Consider the following 16,796-nt stretch of genomic DNA (forward strand, 5'->3'; position numbering starts at 1 on the left):
TTTGTGATTGTGTTCTCATGAACCTCTTCCTGGTTCATATAGCTGGTGCCTTCTTGCTGTGTCCTCACATGGTGGAAGGAGTGAAAGATCTGTGGAGTATCTGTTATAGGGGCACTAATCCCATTTATGAGGTCTCCATCCTCAGAAGACCTTCATTTTTAGGGATTTGGATTTTAATATATGAATTTGGAGAGAACTGTTTTCTAGAGAATCCTGATTAATACAGGCTCCTCTTGGCTGTGACTGTTTCTAAGACTTTCCTTCTTTCTGATGACATTTGAAGACTATAATGCCACTAAAATTCAGTTTATCTAATGTTTTTTTCATGGATAGACTGGAATTATGGGTCCAAAGAGGAAGACTGCAAAGATGAAATGCCTTTCTTATCACACATTAAATAGCACTGCATCAAGTGTATGTTTCTCAATATGAGATCTCACTGGTATTGTGTGCTTTGATCACCTCCCTGGATGAGGTAATTTTTGCCAGGATTCCTCCACAGTCAACTTACTTTTTTTCCTCTTTCCATATTCTACTCTTTGAAAGCAAGTCACTAAGCACACCCACATTCAAAGGGTAGGAATTAGGCTATATCCCCTTGGGGGAAGAGCCTACATAAAGTATTTGGAATTATTCTTTATGTGACATTTGTCTCTTTTTTCCCACTTATTTACTTATTCAAACATTTATTTATGTGAGCATAGACTCATGGATATTTATTTTATGCTTTGGATTATAATCCAATATTATTTATTTTGCTACTAAAATTGTTCCCGCTTTGGCCATTGGGCACTCCTTCAAGTTGGCTTCTTACTCTATTCCGTTTGGAAAATACTATGTTGCATTTCATCCGGTCCTTTTCTGTATATATGACTAAGCCTCACTATTAATTTGTGTATTCATCTTTGTTCTCTTCAAAGCCAATACCAAACCTTGCATGTATTCATTTGTTCATTCGTTCATACAACTAATATCTCCCATCATGTGCTGTACACTGTGATGACTGAGCGCTCTGCAGTGACAAATAAATATAAACATGCACAGTCTCCAGTCTCAAAGAGTTTATTATCTAGTGGAATATTAAAAATGCACACAGAGAAATATGTATTATTAAAAATTGTAACTAGTGCTATGAAAGGAGACACTAAGATATAAGGAGAGAACATGATGGGGGAATCTACTTTAGGAAAAAGCTTTTCTGAACACATGAGACATAAGCTGAGACTCAAAGAATGAGTGAGAGTTATGTGGGGCATAAGTCATAGAAGAAAATTTCAGGCACAGGGAAGGTATAAGTTTCCCAAAGTAAAAAGGAACTTTGAGAATAAATACTTAAAAAATATTTTTCAAACTGAATTGCCATAATGTAAGTTTTATTTTAAATGGCATGACCCACTGTTTTTTTAATCAGTACATGAGAATCGTTGTCATGCTCTCTATGAGTCAGGATGATTAACACCAGTCACTAAGACAATCCATAATGTATTTGTGGCATACCACAATAAAAGGACTATATCTCATGCATGTCACAGTCTAAAAGACAGTTTAGTCAGTCAGCTCTCTGGGATGATTCTCCAGAGTGCTTCTTCTTCAAGTGGCAAACACAAGCATCCTGTTTCCTTCCATTGTGTGGCTCCCGATAACAGAATATTCACTTCCAGCTTTGGAGAGAGAGGTGAGGGGATTAAAGGATCTCATAGGAGATTTTAGGGGCAAGCCTGAAGGTGCTTAGATCCCTTTTCCACACACCGCATTGTCTAGAACGACTCACATGACCCCATTTAGAAGTGAGGGGCCTGGGAAATACAGTACTATAAGAAAAGAAATGGAAGAGCCAACACACAGCATTGTATCTGCTTCATGTCTTGCAGTGCGACTTGTGTAGAGAGACTTGAGCAACACTGCTGTAAAAATACTTCAAAATACTTTGAAGAGGCAGTTGTATTCATTGCAAGCTGTTATAATTTTGTCTTTTAAGGATGGAGTGGAACCATTTTCCTTTCACCCTGAATATTTTCCCTGAAACTTTCTCTGGTTTCAGGGCCTCCAAGCCTCTAGTCATTTCTCACTAGTCAGGCTTCCCACAGTGCCTATTCACCATGTCCTCAAGGTTGAGTCTCACAGGGACACAACTCAGCTATTTCTTTTAGAAGGGCTAGTGAATCATTCCCTTTAGCAAATATATAATGCACTCTGACCTCTGCAACTGTTCCACCATGTCTCCTGCTGAGCCAGAAGCGGGAAGGCCAGAGAGCGTGAATAATTTATTGCAAGCAACCACCACTATTTATCCCAGGCTTAATGGTGGGAGTCAGACACAGAAAATAGCTCTGCCAGCTATATATGAGAAAGATTAGTGGCTTTACAGTCAGAAGAATGAACTTGACATCAGGCTCCTCTACCTACTGAGTGACCTTGGGCAAGTCATCAATGCTAAAAATGCATTAAGCTCCTGTCGTTAGCCAACTATATAAAGGTGGAGGTTTGAAAGGTAAATTATGGGCAATCAAGGAACTTACAGCAATATGGTATGGGAAATGTTCTCCCATTCCCCCATGTGTCTACCTTGGCCTATAGAGGAAGGGTCTTCTGTCCCCTTAGCCTTGTAGGCACTGCTAACTTCAACAGCTGGAAGCTTCTGCTACTGCCTTCACCCATCAAAATGATGCCTCACAAAGAACCTGTTCCTTTACATTGCTGACTTCCAGTCAAGTTTTACAAGGTTGAGTCTAATTGGGGACACCCAGATCATAGGCCTGTGGTTTAGTTGTAAAGGAGGATAGGTGTTGTCACGCAGCAGCCTAACTGTCCCCTCGTGTGTATCCCTAAAGAAAGAAGAGCCTGTGAGACGGATCCTTTCAGGGACTTTGCTTCACCTTTGTGCTTATACCTCATGTCTCTCTGTTTGGCCCCAGAAGATGGTTGGTCAGCCAATAACGTGTAAGATTCCCCATGGAGGGAAAAATCCAAGCCAGGCACAGCTATGCAGGGACCACCAGAAGAACTCACAGGGTCGACAGAGGTGGGCAAAGCCCGCCACATGCCCCCGGCTAAGGAGAGCTTCTGCCTATGTGGCTATATTCCTTCCCACAACCTGCTTGAGAAGTGAGTCAATGATGTGATAACATCAGTTCTCCTTCTATTCTTATCAATAAGTTTCAGCATAAAGGTTTTGTCCCTGGGGAGGCACATACCACAATTATTAAGACATCATAGGACTTTCAGTTCCGGCTGTTTGCAGGCAAGGGTGATTGGTTTGAATCAGTTTTTTGGTATGATGTATGAGACTCACAGACCGTGGAGAAAACAATGCTACTTCCTTGTGTGTTCATCAATAAAAGCCACAACGTGGCCCGATTCGGGGCTCTCAGTCCTTTGAGGCTGGGAGACCCTTGGCCTATTGCACAAATTTCTTGATTTCTGTTTCTTTCTTAAAGCTTCGCCGCCCCTTCTCGTTCTCTCACTGCCTGTGTTCCGCTGGACTCAACAGACAGGAAAGGGGGATGCAAATTTAAATTAAAAAAAAATTTCCAAATGCAAAGGGGCATTTAAAATGTGCCAGGCAGAAAATATGGCATGTAAAAAGATTTCTAAATGGCATTATAAGGACCATTTGATGTTGGAGACCACGCTTTTGTTTTAGCATGATTGTATAAATCACTTCTAGCTGTGCTGAGCAAAGCCAGGTAAGAATATAAAAAAGGGATACTTAGTTTGATCCTGGGTTTGGATCAAACCCAGGATATTGGGATATTGGGATAGTTAAATCAGAAGGACAAGGCTACTAGGATGACAAGTGTCCTAGAAAGAGACAGATGAAGTAATGGAGTTCTCAATGAATTTGAAAAGCAACAGTGAGAAAATAGTTTCCTGGAATTTAGGATTACAGGCATTGTGCAGTTCTGGGTAATCATCTAGTGCAGGAATGTGGATAAGATTCACCCCTGTTGCACGGTGTTGGGAAGGGTTCCAGTGACCTGTCAAGGCCAAGGGAAAGAATGATATGACCAATTTGTAAAGATCTCAGGACGTTGGCATCTTGGCGGTGGTGCCACGTGTTTGCCATCCCTGATGCAGAGTATGGTGATAAGAACGGTGGCTAGTGAGGAATGATGGCAGAGACAACATGGAGTTCAGAGAACACATATTATAGGCTGATCACATGTTAGGGTGATCAGGAGTTCTGCAGCACAGAGGTAGGGTTAGGTGACCAGATCTCAAAGGTGGAGGGGGTTAGGCCTGTTCGATGAAGAGGAAGTAACAATGCAGAGCTGGGAGAATGTGATTCTGCCCAGACATGGACATGGGGACAATATTCTTTAAAGGGGGTGAAGATAAAGGAAGGTTTATTAGGATGGAATGAGGGATTCCAGAAAATGATGGGGAAAGGCAGGTCAGAATTTGGAAGAATTATGGGAGAAGACAGTAGTAAGTGAGAAGTTAGATGATAAGAGAGGTTTACATTGTGGGTTGCTGGTGGCCAAAGGTGGGAGGATTCTGAGCAGATGCAGAGGAACACACGAGACACACGAGTTCTCTCAGAGACTGTGATAAAGATTTGTTCCCTGTGGAGCTGACATTTGAGCCTCACCTTCCCTGCTTACACAGCCAGGATAAGAATGATCCCAATCTGAGAGGACCCCAGTCTGGACAACTGAGTGTCATGGTGCCAGGAGAGTATTCATCACATCATACACTTCTGTGAAAATGTTGGTTATATTTTCTGGTTCTGTTGTGCAGGATACAATTGAGGAGATTTTCACAGTCATAGAATGCTTTTCTTGAGTGTCCCTCAGCTCTCTGTCTCTTCTTTCCTTATAGCAAGATGCCAGAGTAACTTGCAATCTTCCTTGATGTCAATAAAGTCACCATTTGTGCTCTTGTGACTCTTCTGTGCTCTGCAGACCCCACAGTGGTTCTACTCATCATGGCTACTATATCCAGAAGGGCCCCTGGTGGCCTCACTTTGGTCTCTGAACATGATCCTCATTGTTCATTCGTAGTTTCTCCTACACTTTAACATTCACCTTTCAGTGTAAACATACTTGTTGTTGTTAGGCTATAAAATAGGACAGATCTTGCTTTAGTTTTCTGGCATCTGAGACAGAGCACCCTCTGAGATAGAGCTCCTTCACTTGACTCCTTTAATTTATTTCCATAACCTTTTCCCTAAGAATTAGACCCAAGTCCCTCAGGGACTGTTAAGAAGACTCCTGAGTGATAACCTATGGTTCTTCACACAAAGCTTTCTATTCCTGGGACAAATTTTTCAGGCAAATGCAAAGGGAAGTAAGGTGTTCTGATGAGAGGATGCTATTAGAGGAAAGTCTTGTATGGGTAGTTTCTATGGGGAGTGGAGTCCACAACAAAAGAAATATAATGAAGTGCTGGAAAGTACTCAAGGGCAACACCTCATTAGAGAGTGAGGGTTACAGTGTCAGTCTCTCAGAAATTAGATATTCTTTCTGATGCAGAGCTAATCAGATCACTGGTGATGGGTTTATAATAACTAAAACCACAAAGACTGGATATAAAATCATGCCAGCACCATAGTCAGGATACTGAAAAGTTCCCATACACCCTCAAAATGTCTTCTTTATGGTCAGCCCCTCCTCCAACCCTTAACCCCTAACAACCACTGATCTTTTCTCTATCCCTATAGTTTTGCCTTTTCCAGTATGCCATATAAACCTAATCATGCAGTATGTAGGCTTTTGAGTCTGGGCTTCTTTCACTTTGTAGTATGCATGTAAGATTTTCATCAATGTCATTGAATAGTTCTTCTTGTTCTTCTTTTTTGTTGTTTTTAACAGGACTTTTATTGGGGAACATTGTGTACTTCCAGGACTTTTTCTCAGTCAAGTTGTTGTCCTTTCAATCTTAGTTGTGGAGGGCCCAGCCCAGCTCCAGGTCCAGTCGCCGTTACACAGCCCACCATCCCTTGTGGGACTCGAGGAATCAAATGGCAACCTTGTGGTTGAGAGGACTTCCTCCAACCGACTGAGCCATCTGGGAGCTCAGCAGCAGCTCAGCTCAAGGTGCCATGTTCAATCTTAGTTGCAGGGGGCAGAGCCCACCATCCCTTGCAGGAGTCGAGGAATCGAACTGGAAACCTCGTGGTTGAGAGCTCACTGGCCCATGTGGGAATCGAACCGGCAGCGTTGGCATTAGGAGCACAGAGCTCCAACCACCTGAGCCACTGGGCCAGCCCCTAGTTCTTCTTTTTTATTGTTGAATAATATGCCATTGTATGGATCTACTAAATTTGTTTATCCATTCCCCAGTTGTGGGACAGGGAGGAAAGTAATTGCAGCCATTTTGGCAAACAATATCACAATTGACTCAAAATAAACACTGTTGTGTATTCTTTGCACAAAAAAAATCAAATAAATGTGGATAGAATAATAAAATGATTCTTCAGGTAGTCTTCACTTAACTTCAACAATTTTTCAAGATTTATTCTCATCTGCTAACCTAAAAATAAAAAATAAAAAAAAACTTTCAAAGTTAGAGGCAACAAGCATTTATTTGAGATCAGTAATATCTATTTGGGACACACTGATTCAGGCAAAAGCCCAACCAATGTTCCAGTTAGGAAACAAAGGCAATGGGTATTCATGAGAAAAGGAAGGGAACAATTACATCAATAGAAGAAAGGTATTTCTATTGCTGCACATTACATGACATAGTGATGTTAATTTTATTTTCAGTCTGGTAGTCATAATATCCTTGCAAAAAGTTCTTTGAGACACAATGTTGTTTTTAGGCCCTGTCCAAGTGTTAATTTGCCCTGTTTTATTAATAACATTCTAAGGTATGAAGCACAAGATGTGCAAGGCAGTTCCTCTGACGTGGCAGTTCCAGTTCCATTTTAAAGTGACTTCACTTATATTATTTTTAACACATCTATCCATTTTTGCTTTTTCTTTTCTTTGCTGAATTATTTTAAAGAAAATCCTAAATGTGTAGTGAACTACCTAGGGGTTATTCAATTTTCATCTTCAAAAGTTATAGATATTTTTCAAATAGTCTCCATGGATGAGCAAACTTTTTCTTTAAAGAGCCAGGTAGTAACTGTTTTTGACTTTGTGAGCTCTATGGCCTTTGTTATAGTTACTCAGTCTCTGCTGTTATGAAGAGAAAGTAACCATAGATAGTACATTCATGAAAGATTATGGCTGTGTTCTACTAAAACTTTATTTACAAAAACAGGCATCAGGCCATAGTTTGTCAAACCCAAGCTAATATCCAGTCCATAATCATATTTCCCAGATTGCCTCAAAAATGTCTTTTTACTGTTTAATGATTCTGACACCAGTTCTGAACTGCGAGGGTATTTCCCACACCAAGAAGCAATTCTGCAACACCAGCTGGGTGTCTTATAATTCAACTCAATTTTGACAATATCTACTCAGAGATAATATCAGATTTTACAGGTTAAAGGCTCAATCTGATAAGACTGCCCTTCACTTCAGATGCCAATTCCAAATCCAGTTTGCTACCTGCACATGTGACCAAGTGGCTATAGGTTGAGGTTCCAATTAACCCGTCCTTGAGTTGGATTAATTTTTTAGAGTGGCTCACAGAACTCAGGAAACATTTTATTCACTAGATTATGGTTTATTATAAAAGGATTTAACTCAGGAAGAACCAGATGGAAGAGGTGCATAGGGCAAGGCACAAAAGCTTCCATGCCCTCTCTGAGTGCACCACTCTCCCCGCATCTCCAGGTGTTCATCAACTGGAAGCTCTCTGATCCTTGTCCTTTTGAATTTTTATGGAGACTTTATTACATAGGTATGATTGATTAAATCATTGGTCATTGATGATTGAACTCAATCTTTAGCCCATTTCCCCTTCCTGGAGGTTGGAGGTGGGATGGGACTGAAAGTTCCCACAGTCTAATCACATTGTTGGTTTCCCTGGCGACCAGCCCCCATCCTTATGTGACCTATGGGATTTCCAAAAGTCATCTCATTAATATAACTTTATTGTTTTTAATCACTTAGGAAATTCCAATGGTTTTAGGAGCTCTATGCCAGAAATTGGGAAGAAGACCAAATATATGAGATCTGACAATTAAGTTTGAGAACTTGTTGTAATGATGTTGTTAACCTTTTTTGATATCAGAGGGATTACTCATCATGAATTTGTACCAACTGAACAAACAGTTAAACAAGTTTATTATTTGGAAGTGCTGAAAAAGCTGCTTGAAAAAGTTAGACAACCTGAACTTTTTGCCAACAATTCATCACAACAATGTACCAGCTCACACAGCACTGTCTGTGAGGGAGTTTTAGCCAGTAAACAAATAACTGTATTGGAACACCTTCCCTACTCACCTGATCTGGCCCCCAATGACTTCTTTCTTTACCTGAAGATAAAGGAAATATTGAAAGGAAGACATTTTGATGACATTCAAGACATCAAGGGTAATACGACGACAGCTCTGATGGCCGTTCCAGAAAAAGAGTTCCAAAATTGCTTCAAAGGGTGAACTAGGTGCTGGCGTTGGTGCATAGCTTCCCAAGGGGAGTACTTCGAAGGAGACTGTAGTGATATTCAGCAATGAGGTATGTAGCACTTTTTCTAGGATGAGTTTATGAACTTAATTGTCTGACCTTGTGTAGTTCTTATTATAAATCACAATTTTTCACATTTTTTAAAGTTCAAATCAGGACCCACACAAGATTTTTAATACATACATTTTAAATGATTTTAAAATTCTTAATGATAAAGTTGATTTGTTTATTTCAACCCAGAAAATGGAAGCCACCCCAGTGCTTGGTCCAAGTCACAAATCTAAACCTAAGTTAGCCCACACATATAGAATTTACCTCAGTGAAGAAAATCTAACACATACAAGTCACAATCTTCCAACTCTGCTTTAGCTAGCTTACCTTACCTTAGAAAATAGGGCCTGTTAGTCTTATAAGGAAATCCCCAACCTCCAGGCCAATCATATCCTGCTTCCTCATTGCCTCTTCAAACTTTTATTATTGGACCCAACTAGGCCTAATTACTCGGTAGTCTTCAGCCAAAAGACACTCTGAGATGATTTTATGAGAACGAACTTTATTATGAGCAGGCAAGCAAGGACACACTGGGGGTCATTTCCCAAAGCAGGGTATCCTCAAACAAAGGAGCAGATTCATCTTTATTCCGGGAAATCATGTGTAAACATGTCAGTTCAGTTCCTGCATTGGATGGTGGGCTATGCCCCCTGCAACTAAGATTGAAAACAAACGGCAACTGGACTTGGAGCTGAGCTGCGCCCTCCACAACTAGTTTGAAGGACAACGACTTGGAGCTGATGGGCCCTGGAGAAGCACACTGTTTTCCAGTATTCACCAATAAAATTTATTTTAGAAAAGAAAAAGAAAAGAAAATATGCCTATATATATATATATATATATATATATATATATATATATATATATATATATATTGCTTGTTCAAAAATGGCAGAAAATCTACACCCCTGGGAAGAGATTCTAGTGTCTTGTGTTATAATGAAGGTATAATGAGAAAAGTTCGTGAGGGGGTCACTAGAGGGCCCTCCAGGCCGCTTTGACCAACCTCAGGAAGTTTCAGCCGGGTCAACCTGGTTCTGCAAAACCTGGTTCTGGGCTTGTTCCTGAAAACCAGATCTGACATCATCAATGTCAAGGGGCACAGGTACGCAAGAGAGTTTAACTAATTAAGTCTCAGCCTGTCTGTTAAACCCTTAGCAAATTACAGGATATGGTTACACAACCCTTAGAGCATGCAGGGTGATCTAAATGGATTTACAGGTTAATCTAAACAAAGTTATGAATTCTGAAATAAAAGTTAGTCTGTGCTGGGCTACCTGCTGGGAGATTTTATATGCATATATATTCTCTATAAAACTTGCTCTTGCTCAAAATCCCTAGGAAGAGCGCTCCATTGCTTGTGAGGCATCGCACTGCCCCAGTCCCAGGATTGTCTTCCCTTGAATAAAGGACTTCAAACTTATTACTAAATTGTTTTAGTTTTGTCATTTGACACTAGCATAATAACTTAAGTACCCATATTTTTCCAGTGAATATTATTTCTGCTATTCACAGACTTTCTTTCTTGAAAAAACTATTTATAAAATAAACAATATGTATTTATCACTGCGAAATTAGAGAAAAACAATAAGCAAAAAGTAAAACATAAGTCCCTTGTTAACGTAAAAATAAAAAGCCAAAGTGAGAAGTAACAAGTGTTTATTTGAGGTTTAAAAAAATTGCAAAAAAAATTGGTAAGCACTGATTCAGACAGAAACAAAAATAGTGTTCAGATTATGGGGTGAAGCCAAGGGTTTTTTATGACAAAAGGAAGGGAAATAATTATATGAATAGAAGGAAGGAATTTCTATTGGTGCTAATAAGCCAAAAAAGAAATTTCTATAGGTACAAATAAGCCAAACTATTCCTTAGCTACACATGGTGGTGCTAATTCTAATCTCCTTAATTTTTTAGTCCTCATAGTCAGGATGTCTGCCTTCCTGTCAGCGTTACAAACTATTGTTTGGAATACAATGTGCTTTATGCCCAGTTCAAAGGTTATTTTGTCCTGTTCAAATATTTCAAAGCTTTGAGCGAGACATGAAAGGCAGTTCCTCTGAGATGGCAGCTCCGAGTCCACGTTTCACACCTTCATACTCCTATCCATCAGAAATAACTGAAACCGGAGGTCGAGCCTAGAACTCGGGCTGCCTGCGTCGCTCAGCCATAGACCGACACAGGAGCTGGGTCATAAAATAAGTGTTTATGATCAGAGCACCGGTGGTCTGAGAAGGCAGTGGCCTATCACCTCCCAAAACTGCCTTAACATTCTCAGACCAGCCTGGGATATTTAAGGGAAAATCTGTGCATTCCTCCAGGGCTATGTGAGGGTTCCGGGAGTCTATGTCTGTGTGGAGCTTTCCCTCTGGTGATGTGGCTCTCCAATGTGGTCATCAACCCAGGAGCAGTGATGACAGTAACCTGGAAAGAATGCTAGGTCATAGTAATTGTGATCAGTAAGCATGGGGTATTAACCGTAAGTTTCAGGGTACTTTTCTAAAACAGGGAACTGGGTGTGACAGGGGACATTCTGAGCTCAAGCTGCAGGAGGATGATTTATTGTTAAGCAATATAGGTAGGTCAAGGAAAGGTGAGGCCAGGGATGTGGAGAAGCCTCTACTGTGGGGGTGCCAACCGAGCCCTGCTTCATAACCATATTAATATTTTGGTGTATACACTTTTAAGTGTAGATCTGTTGATGTTGAGTTACATACAAATATAAATCCATAGTAATTTTTTAAATTAATAAAAGATCCATCTGTATGTTATTTTATAACTTGCTTGTTTCACTTCTAATGTTATAACATAAACATCTTTTCATGTTAGTAAAGATCCTTCCGCAACTTCTGTGGATGATTCTGTGAGAGAGTGCTCCATCATTTACTTAAGTTTATTTACCTTATGCTTTTGAAATTAGCTGGAGGGAATTAAAAACCCTGAGTGCAGCTCATGACTGAAAACAAACAAAAAATCTTTAATATTGAGAGTTAGAAGAGCTGGGCTTAAACACATTTGCTGACAGATTCTCAGGCATCAGGTGATCAGGGACTCAAAGGGACACAACTGGCCCTCTTTACCATCCCCAATAGGTACTGTTGTCATGCCTTTGGTCAGGGTTCTTCATAGGCCCTGCTTTGGGTCAACCACAGAAGACCACTTTATGGTTCTCGGAGTTTTTAATGAATATCCTGGGTAGATTGCCTAAGGTTCTATAAATCAATAAGAAGTTTCAAGACAAGGGAGGAAAAGTCTGCACTTTCTAAATATTATAACTCACTGGCTCTGAGTCTCAATCACTGACTGGTAATTTGACAATGTCTACAATTCTTTGTCGATCTCTCCCTCAAAAGATGGAGCTCTATTCTTCTCTCCTTTAGCGTGAGTGGGGCTTAGAGATTCACTTCTAACAAATGAAATGTGGCAGATGTGACAGCAGGTGACTTCTGGAACTAATTATCAAAGGCATCAAAGCTTCCTCTTTGTTCTCCTGAATCACTCACTCTGGGGAAGGCCAGCTGCCATGTCGTGAGCAGCCCTATGGAGAGATCTATGTAGTAAGGAACTGAGGCCTCCTGCCAACAGCCATGTGAGTGAGCCATGTTAGAGGTGGGTTCTCTAGCCCTGGCCAAACCTTCAGATCACTGGTCACCATCTTAACTGCACCATCAGGAGAGTCCCTGAGCCATAATCTCCCAGCTAAGAGCTCTCAGATTCTATACCCTGTGAGATAATTAATGTCTATTGTTTTAAGCCACTAAATTTTGGAACAATTTGTTACACAGCAATTGATAACTAATGCACCAATGAAGAAGTTTTTTTCAGGGGAAAACAAAGAAATAGGGTAGGTCTGCACTGATGGGGTTAGGCGAGGGTCCAAGAGAGGAGGGAAATGGAAAGTGGTATTTCACTGGAAGAACCACTCAAGAACACCACCATGGCTGAGTCAATTTCTAAATCGGGGTTTCCCCTGCACCTCTTAGTTCCTTAGACTGCATTTTCTTCATAACCCAAAGATGATCAGATTCTCAGTTCTGGGGGACTGATGGTAATACCAATAACTCTCACTTACTAAGTATTTACTCTATGCACAGCATTGTTCTAAGTACATTATTTGTATGAAGTCATTAAATCTTCACCACAATCCTCTGAAATAGGTTACAGGTGTGGGAACTGAGATGCAGAAAAGTTAAGTCATTTCGTCCATATCACAGACAGAATGGGTAGGTCCCAAGTCCAGGCAGACTGGCTCAGAAACCACACGCAACGACAGCTCAATGCTGCAAACAAGACTAATCTATAAGAAGAATGACAATTTATTAAGTAGTGATTATTAAAAGGTAAGGACTCCCATTTCCAGTGATCTAAAGACTTTTTTGTAACTTAGGGCAACTTTTTCTCAGGAACAAGATACTGCATATCCACAAAAGAACATGCAAACTGGGTCCCAAATCCAAGGAGTGGTAAAATTGCTCTTCCCTGCACTAGAGCTCACCTTTCCAGGGACTGGGCAGTTTATGTCCACCAAGTCAAGGGTCTTTCCCTGGGGAACCAAGCTTCTTTTCATGCGTATCTCCCTTCGATGCTGCTACCACCTTCTCTTCTTGGGTGTCTAGGAGTAAAGCTCTCCTCTTGATGAGTGAAGATTAGACAGTTCTTGGAGTTGTAGAGGTGCCCTCTGTGGGATCTGAGACCTGAGGTTGGACATACAGAACCTTGAAGAGGTGAGACAGAGTCAGATTACTCACAACCTTAAATGCCAGCCTGACAAGTTCAGCCTTTATTCTACAGGCAACTATTTTTTTCCAATAACAATCTTTCATATTTTTTTCAAAATGTAAAGGCTCTTGATAATACCGTGTATGAGGCACATGAGGGAGTAATCAATACATGCTTTAGAGGAGGAATTATTTTTATTGCAAAGGATGTCTTTAGTTCATATACTTGATATGTGGGTTTGGAGCAGGGAAGTTCAAAAAATGTAGTCATGGGGTGTGGGGAGAAGAAGGATGTAGGAATAAGGGAAGAGAAAAAAGAGAGGAACTAAATTTATGACATAAGCAAAGACTCAAACTTAAGATTAGCATGACACACAGATGCCAAAAGAGGCTTGGCTCACATTTTCAGACTAATCTCACGTTAATATGTCCAAAATTGAACCCTTGATTTCTTCCTCCCTCTCTCTGATCTTCTCTTCCTTCAGGTTTCCCACTTTTAGTAAACACCAGCTTTATTCATCTAGCTACACATCCCCAATTCTTGGAGTGATCCTTGCCTCCTCTCTGTGTTACCGCATATCCAATCTTGCAGCAAAGCCTGTTGGCTTCACCTTGAAAGTATAGCATGTCCCTAACCTGCCTGTCTCCTGCCACCACCCCATCCTGGTCCAAGTCCCCATTGTCTTTCATTTGGTTATTGTGATAACTCATAACTTGTTTCCTGGTTTATACTGTTATCTCTATAGTCCATTCTCCTCACTGCAGTTGGAGCAATCTTTTTAAAACAAGGTCAGATTATGTCCCCTCTGCTTAAAACTCTCCAATGGCATCCAAGCTTTATCAGAATGAAATTTAGTCTGTTGTTTTTGGCCCACAAAATCTTACGTAAATCTATCCATCAACAATCTACTTTCTGCCACTTTCCCTATTGCTGCTCTCTGTGCTCCAGATTTTGTGTTCTTTCTGTTCCTTCAGCATGCCAACAACCCTGCTCCATCCTGGGGTTCTCAAGATGTGTTGTTCCCTCTGCTTGGAAGGCTGCCCCATAGCTGTGTAGCTTGCTCTTCCACTCAATCAGTTCTGTGCTCCTGGTCACCTTCTTAGAGAGGCCTTCCCTGATTGCTGCAGCCTCAAGTCCCTTCCCTGTCCCACATGCCCTTTCCCCTTCCCTGGATGCATTACAAATAGACTGTTCATTGGACTGTTATCCTTCTTGCTCTTTATTTGTTAGCCACCTGAGGGCAAAAATTTTTCTATTATCTCACTGTTGTTCCCTCATGCCTCCACTGGTATCTGGAATTTACAAGGCACTTGATGAAGTTGTCTGAATGAATGAAGTAATGAATGTAATCATTTTGTGCTGTGAACCACAAGGAATATAGTGATGCAAGATAATGAAGTCACATAATAAGTCAGCATAATAGTTATTCTTTTAACTCCCTGATTGATGTTGGAAAATGAAAATTTCTGGATGATACACTAAAACTACTGATTGCTATTCATCACAATTCTTGTAATAATCAACTCAATAAACTATGGGATGTATATTATATATCTAATTGAATGTATGCAAACCAGGCATGTAATGACACAAATGTACAATTTATGGGCTGTAGTTAATGCAGAAAAAATGTAGTAGCTAAAGACAAGGGAGACAATGATTCATTCTCTACACTAACAGGTCTGCACATCATTGTGAGGAGAGAGGAGATGAAATCCAATGGATTTCATTTCTGGCAAAAAAAGAGAAGAGAATGAAATGGAGAGGGCATGAATGACAACATTTAAATCTGTACCTATATGTTTTGCCTTCTTGCTGTAACCTAAGGTTATAAATCAAGATAATAAAATCAGATAAGCATATTGCCTTAATTTTCCCACAGGAGAGGTAAAGGAAGAGGGAAGGAAGTATCAAAACAAAGGCTTTCTGGCAGAAACTTCTCTTTACTTTTCATTTTATTTCCTGGCATTCAAAGACAACAATGTATGAGAGGTTACAAAGGAGATGGATCCTGGTATCAGATAATAATGGAAGCCTAGGAGAGGCCACAAAGAGAAATTATCTTTTGGAGTAAAAGTCCAGAAGGTTTCTAAATAATGCTGCAAAATCCTCTGCACAGGCCCTTTGTGCTCAAAACACAAGTATCTGGAGTGTACTTCCTGGCTCTTAGACAGGAATAAATATTCCTAATGACTTCACATTTAGAGGTTTTGACAGAAGAGTCAGAAATTTAACCAAAGTTGGAGGGAATTAGTCTCCAGGTTAACAAATTCCTTGCTAAAATCTACCCCAAACTTCAGAGTTCTACTGCTAAAAGAGAAGTCATTCTAGATACTTGGCCTTTCCCCCCTTCCTTTATTAAAATGATACAGATGTAAAAAAAAAAAAAAAAAAATCCCAGGACATTCCTTATAATAACAGCAGGCCCCTAACCCTAGAGATCTCCAGGGTATATTTCATGTCACTTTTATCTGTAATGAGAAATTGCAGGTAAATGAATAGTACAGGTGATCTCATAGATTCCTTTAAAATGGAAAATTTTAAGCTCCTATAAAGTCAAAAAGTTACTCCATAAAACTAATTTAAGCAAAATAACTTCCATCTGCAACTTTTTCCAACATTCCCAAAGAAGAGTAAAACCCACAGCAGAGCTGTCCTTGGTCCTGCCTTGGCTTCCCCTGAGTAAAGGTCATACCAAAGAGCCCGTAAGCTGATTGAGACTCTGAGAACAAGCAAAGGAAGAAGCCAGGGCTTAATACTGGCTCTTTGGTACAAGCTGGAGAGTCCACTTCAGAGCAGTCAGGAGTTATCTCCTCCTGTTTCAAGAGCAACAACAGAGGATCCATAAACAGAAGTCCCTCTCCCATTCACAGCCAGCAGGGGCTGATGGTGCTGTGACAAGCATACCGTGGGGTGAGGTCAGGGGCTACCTGAGTCGCTCTCTCCCTTGCTCATAATTTAGTGATCATCAGCCTCAGTTTTCATATCTGTCAAATGTGGACAATTAAATAACGTGTAATGTAGTTCAACTGGTGCCTACTGCATAGCAGGTGTTCAGTAAATGCCTGTTTTTGTTTTTGTTTTGTTTTGTTTTTTATCTCCCTATTAATTCTACTTAGATACAGGATGAAAGATCCTGTGGATTTGGCAAAGTGAAGATGCCTCCAACAGATCATGAAGCACACTCCTAGTTGTGCCATAAAAAGATACTAATAGGGAGATTTAAAAGAGGAGAGAGACATCAGCTAGAGGAATCAGACCTTCCAGAATGTACTATTCCAGAAAGTAGCTCAGGGTCCATCTTCCTCATCAATCATTCATTCATTTACATTCTCTTACTTCCCAAACTCAAACATCAGCTTTCATCTTTGATCCCACTCCACCTTTACTCCTCCAAGCATTTGATCCTCAAATTTCCTTTATGGACCGTGGATTGCCTAACTGCTCCGTTCTCTGATTTCAGGTAGCATTTTCCTGCTTCCAGCCCCCAATCTGAGAGACCCAACC

General features: G+C 40.4%; 1 long non-coding RNA gene across 1 annotated transcript in view; it reads right to left on the minus strand.

Moving 5' to 3' along the window:
- Positions 1–3,777: 3,777 nt before the first annotated feature.
- LOC148758379 (uncharacterized) overlaps positions 3,778–16,796 on the minus strand; it is a 71,241-nt gene continuing 58,222 nt past the window's right edge. Inside the window, exons 2-3 of the long non-coding RNA XR_016021111.1 lie at positions 13,066–13,285; positions 3,778–6,474 (exon numbers count right to left, since the gene is read on the minus strand). This is a non-coding gene — a long non-coding RNA (uncharacterized LOC148758379). The remainder of the gene's footprint in view (positions 6,475–13,065; positions 13,286–16,796) is intronic.

This window comes from Rhinolophus sinicus, chromosome 4, assembly GCF_057876585.1.
Source record: "Rhinolophus sinicus isolate RSI-liver-muscle chromosome 4, RSI-T2T, whole genome shotgun sequence".
Lineage (NCBI taxonomy): Eukaryota > Metazoa > Chordata > Mammalia > Chiroptera > Rhinolophidae > Rhinolophus > Rhinolophus sinicus.